This window comes from Cibotium barometz, chromosome 57 (genome assembly GCF_041138505.1).
Source record: "Cibotium barometz isolate CiBa-2024 chromosome 57, ASM4113850v1, whole genome shotgun sequence".
Lineage (NCBI taxonomy): Eukaryota > Viridiplantae > Streptophyta > Polypodiopsida > Cyatheales > Cibotiaceae > Cibotium > Cibotium barometz.
The window spans coordinates 35377146-35384885 of NC_141102.1; the positions used below are offsets into that span (position 1 = coordinate 35377146).

Genomic DNA, 7740 nt, shown 5'->3' on the forward strand with positions numbered 1-7740 from the left:
ATGAAATAATTACATATATATAGGCATGAAAGCCTTGTTTTTCATAAAATTAGGAAACCCTAACTTGAGCCCCACACTACAACTAAATTAGGACTCATTTACATGCATGTATAGATTGCACAATACCCAACAATCCCCCCTCAAGCTAAACATGCACAACTTTTGATAGTGAACATGACAAAACCACCTGATACAATGAGTAAGAGTCCCCCCTTAACAACAACATAGGGTAGTGTACTCTTCTCTACAAACAATCAGGATGAATAGACAAGTGGGTATAGACAACAAGGTTGGGCCACAATTTTTAGACAAGACCCACCAAACAACTAGTCTTTCCCACAACAAAAGCTTAACCAAGAAACTTGACAAACATATTTATGGGAGCATTGGATTGTGTTGTTGAAGAACATTGCTCCTCCATCCACCATAGTATTGTTGATGAAGAACTCGATGAAGAAACTTTCTTTGATCTTCAGTTTGTAGAGTAGTATAGGAGCATGGATACTTCTTTAGCTTTGGGGCTCTCTTCCAAGCATTCAGTTGTGTAAACAACTGCAAAGTCTTGAAACCACACAACTGTACTTTCTCACTTTTCAATCTTCAGCATTTGAAGCACATACACATCACACTTCCATGATTCAGACCAACAACAGGATTGCAACATACATCAAATGCTTAGGCCCGCACCTTCAACACCTAGAATTCATGCAATATGATTGAACAGCGGCCTTCCCAACATCAAGATGCTCCACGTACAACTTTTATAGATTTCCTCTTCTCGTCTATGATTAGAGCGCAGCAGATATATCATGCACCTTGCTTGATAATCGTGTTGTAGAGTTTGCTACAACATGGATTGGCAAGGGCAGAAGCTGGTTGAGCAGATCATGTAGTACGCTTTGATGGCGGCAACAGTGGTGGCTTTCCTGGTGGGCTACATAGCGGACTTGAAAAGATGCAGGGGGGAAGAGAGCTTGAGCTCTTGCAAGCACACACACACACTCACAAAACCCTAATAGAGAACACACAAGGTGAGAGGCTGAAAATCTTCTTCTTCTCTACTCCACACTCAACACACCATATACAAGAATAAGAGTACACATAATATGAAAGGTACTCAACCAATACATACACGGGTTCTCTATAGTGTGAACCCGACTAAATGAGCTGGCGCTATAACTATGCCAGTCTCTAGAATGGCTGTCACACAGCCTGTCATCCCACTGGCCGCATATCTCCCATGATCTCACCAACCATGCCAGTGGTGTAAGTGTGGGGCCTATCCCCCAGGCGGGTCATCAGTTGCCACCGCCTCACTAGACGAGCTCGATATCTCAACACTCCCCCTCGAGCTCAACTCCATCTCATGTACACCAAGCGAAGCTCTGAATCTGCGGAGCTTCTCTGTACCCAATGCTTTGGTGAAGATGTCAGCTACCTGATCCTGTGTGCTGACATAAACAAGGTCAAGATCTCCTGCCAAGACCTTCTCTCTGACGAAGTGGTAGTGGACCTCTATGTGCTTCGTACGAGCATGAAAGACTGGGTTCCTGGCCAACTGTATACTGCTAATGTTGTCACAGAAAATGACAACTTGTCTATCCACTGATAGACCCAAATCTGCAAGTAGCTTTCTCAACCAAGCTACCTCACATGCTGCCATAGCAGCTCCTCTGTACTTGGCCTCCGTACTCGATAGAGCAACCGTAGGCTGCTTCTTGCTGCTCCAAGTCACAGCAGCACTCCCCAAAGAAAACATGAATCCACTGGTAGATCTTCTATCTGAGATACTACCAGCCCAATCAGCATCTGTGTACCCATGTACACATATCTCTATCCCAGTCTCATAGAATAGTCCACAATGCAAAGTAGACTTCACATACCTCAGTATGCGTCTCACTGCATCCAAATGCGGTTTCCGTGGAACCTGCATAAACTGACTCACCAACCCAACAGCATAGCTCAAATCTGGTCTGGTGATCGTCATGTAGATCAAACTTCCTACTATGCTCCTGTACATAGTAGGATCCTCCAAGATCTCTCCTGAATCTGCACTCAACTTGCCATTCTGATCCAATGGCACAGAAATAGGCTTACAGCCTGTCATACCATACTTGGACAACATGTCCAAGCCATACTGTCTTTGCAGTAATCCAATACCATGTGGTGACCTAATCACCTCAATGCCCAAGAAATATCTGAGCTCCCCCAGATCCTTCATCTCGAACTTCTGTCTAAGCAAGATCTTTACATCAAAGATCTCTGCATCATGGTCCCCCGTAATGATCAAGTCATCTACATAGATGACAACAAGCACAACTCCTCTATCACCATGTCTCACATACAGCGAGAAATCTGTATTGGCTACATGAAAGCCAATAGTGAGATATTCAGAAATCTTGTCAGACCATGCTCTTGGTGCTTGCTTTAAACCATACAAGGCTTTCTTCAACCTGCAAACATGCTCGGGGTGACCCTCATCCTCATAACCAGGTGGCTGCAACATATACACCTCTTCTTGCAAATCCCCATGCAAGAATGCATTCTTTACATCCATCTGATGTAAAGACCATTGCTTTGACGCAGCCACTGCTATCACAACTCTCACCGTTGCCATCTTGGCAACTGGGCTGAAAGTTTCCTCATAATCAATCCCATATGTCTGCGCATATCCTTTGGCTACCAATCTAGCCTTGTACCTGTTTATGCTTCCATCACTATTATGTTTAACTTTGTACACCCACTTGCATCCAATGGCTTTCTTGCCTTCAGGCAATTGCACTAAATCCCAAGTCTCATTTCCATATAGTGCATCCATCTCCTCATCCATAGCTTTCTCCCAACACACATTTCCAATAGCCTCATCAATGCATGTGGGCTCAACAACCTGCACAACCTTTGCCATATATGCATAGTGATGTGCCACATAACCATCATAGGTAAATCTCTGCACAGGATTTCTCACTCTCCCAGATCTTCGCAGCTTTTCATTCATGGCTTCCATAGCCTTCTTTACACCAGGTGTTCTCATAGCTGGGATCCCAAGCTCCTCATCAAGGCTCATATCTGAGCCACTAGACTCTCCATCAACATGAGAATGCCCTGCAGAAATGTCAGGCATACCAAGGGGCTCAACCACTTTCTCTTTTCCTTTACGTGATGTACTAATCACATTTGCAGGGCTGGTATTATGACGCAGCCTGCCACTCCATGGTCTATCAACAGACCCACTAGATGAGGACTCTCCTGGTCCACTCAAAGACTGTGATTGCTGACCTGCATTCTGTGCAACCACACTTCCACTCACATCAGCCCCAACAGCTTCTTTTTCAGCAGCATACCAGCTGCTCATCTCATCAAAGACAACATCCCTGCTTACCCTCAACTCACGTGTAGTAGGGTTATAACACCTGTATCCCTTTTGCTCAAGGGAATATCCAATAAACACACATTTTTCAGCTTTCGGATCCAGCTTAGTTCTCAGCTCATCTGGCACATGCACATATGCAATGCATCCAAAAACTTTCAGATGAGACAAATCCGGTTTTCTGCCAGTAAACCTCTCCTCTGGAGTTACATCATGTATGGCTGCAGTTGGAGTCCTGTTCATGATGTATACTGCTGTAGAAACAGCCTCAGCCCAATAGCAATGCGGCATATTCTTCTCTTCCATCAATGCTCGCGCAATCTCAGCAATGTGCCTGTTTTTCCGCTCAGCAACTCCATTTTGCTGCGGAGTGTATCTGCATGTATACTGTCTCCGAATACCATTCTTCTTCAAATATTCAGAGAACTCATTGGAGAAGTATTCTCCCCCTCCATCTGACCTTAGGCACTTGACATATTTCCCTGTTTGCTTTTCAACCAAAACTCTGAAATTCTGAAAGTGAGTGAACACCTCACTCTTTTCCTTCATGAAATATACCCACACTTTCCTTGTGTGGTCATCAATGAAAGTCACATAGTACCTGCAGCTTCCCATAGATATGGTCTTCGTAGGACCCCATACATCTGAATGCACAACATCTAGTGCATTTCTGCTCACATATCTGTTACGTGGAAACACATGCTTTGTTTGCTTCCCAAATTGGCATGCTTCACATATTTTCTGCATAACTTCCACTTTAAATTTTGGCAGCCCTGTCACAATTCCTTTTGTCTGCATAGACTTTAATCTCTGCACATTTACATGTCCAATTCTTTTATGCCATATGTCTGTGTCTGCAACAACTCCTGAACCATTTGCAAACATCGCAGCACTCATTTCAGGCATGTCTACATTCAACGTAAACATTCTGCCCACTCTGTTGCCTTTTGCAACCAACCTGCACTTGTCTTTGAAATCTTCAACATAACACCCATCAGGGTTAAACCGAACCTGCAAAGCCTGCTCAATCATCTGGCCAACTGAAACCAGATTCTTTGTTATGTTCGGTACATGAAGTACATCTGCAAGGTACTTCACTTTGCCATCCTGCATAGACAATGGCACATCTCCAACGTGGGCAATTGGATGAGCAGTGTCATCCCCTGTTTCCATAAAACCTGGTCTTTCCGGGTTTTTCATCTCCTTGAACCACTCCCCATGACTCGTCATGTGGTTCGAAGCGCCTGAATCCACATACCATACATTATCTTTTTGTGCTGCATCAACATTTTCAGACATGGCATTCACGACATGCTGCATAACAAACAGCCTTTCATTATCCTCATTATTTCTGCTTGAGGATGCATAGTTATTTTGCTGCACTTTCCCATTTTGCATGTCAGCCTGCTTCTTATAACATTCTGACTGCACATGTCCAGGCTTACCACAATAATAACATTCACGTGCATCATTATACTGCCTTTGCCAATTTCCACGACCTCTTTGACTCCCCCTGCCTCTGAATTTGCCTCTTCCACCTGCGTGTTGTTGTTGTTGTTGATTCTGGGACTGTTGTTGTTGCTGGCCATAATTCTGATTACCTGTTCGGCCACCTCCTTGACCGCGTCCACGGCCTCCTCTACCTCGTCCTCTTCCTGAACTCGTGTAGAAAGCCTGTTGCTCTGAACTATTTTTACTTTGTGAAGACTATTGGTCTTCACCCAAGTTCTTCTCTTCGATAATCAGCATAGACACCAAATCTGTAAAGTTGGGAATGTTTTCCCGAGTCTGAATAGACGTCTTGAACGCCTTGTATTGTGGCCCGAGACCACGTAGACAGACTTCCACCTTGTCATCATCATCTACTGACACACCAATAGATGCAAGGGATTCCACAATACCCTTTATCTTCAGCGCATAGTCATTCACAGACATGCTCTTTTTCTCCACAGTATGAAGTTCATTCTTCAACTGTATCTTACGTGCCTTGGTATTTGTTTCATAGAGCTTTACCAAGGTGTCCCACGCCTCCTTGGGGGACTTGGCATCCTGAATGTGCCCAATCATGGTGTCCTGTATACTAATGGAAAGCCAATACATAACCTTCCTGGCTCCTTGGTTCCAGTCTTTAAACTCTTTCACATCTGCAGCAGCAGCAGTCGGATTTATATCCGCCGGTATCTCCGGTGCCTCTTCATGCTCACCTTCTATGTAGTCCCAATAGCCTTTTCCCATCAGGAAATTCGTTAACCTGAACCTCCAAGCATGGAAGTTATTCTTATCCAGCTTCTCAGCCACAATTTGTGTTATGCCATCATTAGACATCTTGCCAAACACACAATTTTACCAGAAACTGCACTCTGGTTTTTCCTACACAACTGCTGTATTTTCTGCACAGCGGTACTGCAGTCCACTCAAATGTCACAACCAGTGACCTCAATGCACATACATACACCCAATGGCAACTGTAGACCTCTTTGCAGCACCCACAGTGTCTGCACAGTCAATCTATCTTCCTGCAGTACTTGAAACAGAGTTCTGCAGAGAATCGATGACTTACCTGCAGTGCTCGAAATCGCCTGCTTTCTAAAAAACGGAGGTCCAGACGCGCCCGAAACGCGTTTGCGACCCCAAAATTGTAGTCCAAAGGACTACATAGTAGTCCAAAGGACTATATAGTTTCCCTGTAGCTTTACTCCCGCGAAGAAAGCTCCTCAATCAGAGACCGTTTGCCGGTGCCTCCCGTAGAGCTCCCGACAAGGGTGTAGTCACCAACACAAATAGGGAAGAGTAGTTGCAGCTCTTACCCTCATACCGCTTCCTGTGGTTCTTTTGCTTGCTTCTCAGCCCTTAGCACGAACCAGGCTCTAATACCATGAAAAGATGCAGGGGGGAAGAGAGCTTGAGCTCTTGCAAGCACACACACACACTCACAAAACCCTAATAGAGAACACACAAGGTGAGAGGCTGAAAATCTTCTTCTTCTCTACTCCACACTCAACACACCATATACAAGAATAAGAGTACACATAATATGAAAGGTACTCAACCAATACATACACGGGTTCTCTATAGTGTGAACCCGACTAAATGAGCTGGCGCTATAACTATGACAGTCTCTAGAATGGCTGTCACACAGCCTGTCATCCCACTAGCCGCATATCTCCCATGATCTCACCAACCATGCCAGTGGTGTAAGTGTGGGGCCTATCCCCCAGGCGGGTCATCAGTGGCCACCGCCTCACTAGACGAGCTCGATATCTCAACAGGACTCCTTTCCAGCTTATGCTTATAGTGTATGGGGTCCTGGTGCTAGCCGTCTTACTGGTGGTGGTGCCAGACTGGGGCTGCTTCAATCGGCACCCTTTGGAGTGATTGGACCCCAAGCTCGCCGAATCAAGCAGCAACACCCATCATGCTTCAACTCTGCCCTTCGCCTCCCACATGAAGCTCTACTAGCTCAAAACGTGAAGAATCTCTGCGGGCTGCTCTCCTGCTGCGGCAAATCGATCAATTTTGCTCTGATACCACTGTTAGATGATGGAGATGGAGACCCTCTCTCTAATAGACATGATGAGATGAAAGAACGTGAGTCTATTTCTATTAATGAAATAATTACATATATATAGGCATGAAAGCCTTGCTTTTCCTAAAATTAGGAAATCCTAACTTGAGCCCCACACTACAACTAAATTAGGACTCATTTACATGCATGTATAGATTGCACAATACCCAATAGACATGTGTGAGACATGTGGTTTGAGTTTGATTCTGAGTGAATCTAATCAACTCCAAGAATACGTGCGATGCGTATAAAGGCATTGTGAGTGAATCCAATTAATTATGCAAAGGCAGTGTGAGTGAATCCAATTAATTATGCAAAGGCATTGTGAGTGAATCCAATTAATTATGCAAAGGCATTGTGAGTGAATCCAATGTGGGGAGTGGATCCGATTAATTATGTGTGATGCATGGTTTATGTGTGAAGCATAGTAGTGAATTTAGATAATGATTCCCAATTGTTAGTATTATTTTTGTGAGTAATTCCAAAGTAATTGTGATCTAACATTATGGATTATTTTTTAGTATAAGTCATAAGTTTGGGACACCAAAGGTGGACATTGGTGGATGGAATTATTTAGCCATGCATATGTGTGTAAATAATTAATTTTATATAGTTTGCCCATTGTGGGCAAGGTTTATTTTTGATGAGATACTTAAAAAAAAGCATTGGACTATGGTTCAATTTTGTAAAAGCTATACTATTTATGGCTCCAAGGGCTAAATTTATGAATTATGATTTAAATACCACATGTGGGAATGGAGCCACACACATCGCTGGGGGGGGATTGCACCCAATCTTGTGTTCTTTT

At 44.0% G+C, this 7740-nt stretch overlaps 1 pseudogene; it reads left to right on the forward strand.

Moving 5' to 3' along the window:
* Positions 1-851: 851 nt before the first annotated feature.
* On the forward strand, positions 852-6826 carry LOC147606699 (signal peptidase complex subunit 1 pseudogene; annotated as a pseudogene).
* Positions 6827-7740: the final 914 nt, after the last annotated feature.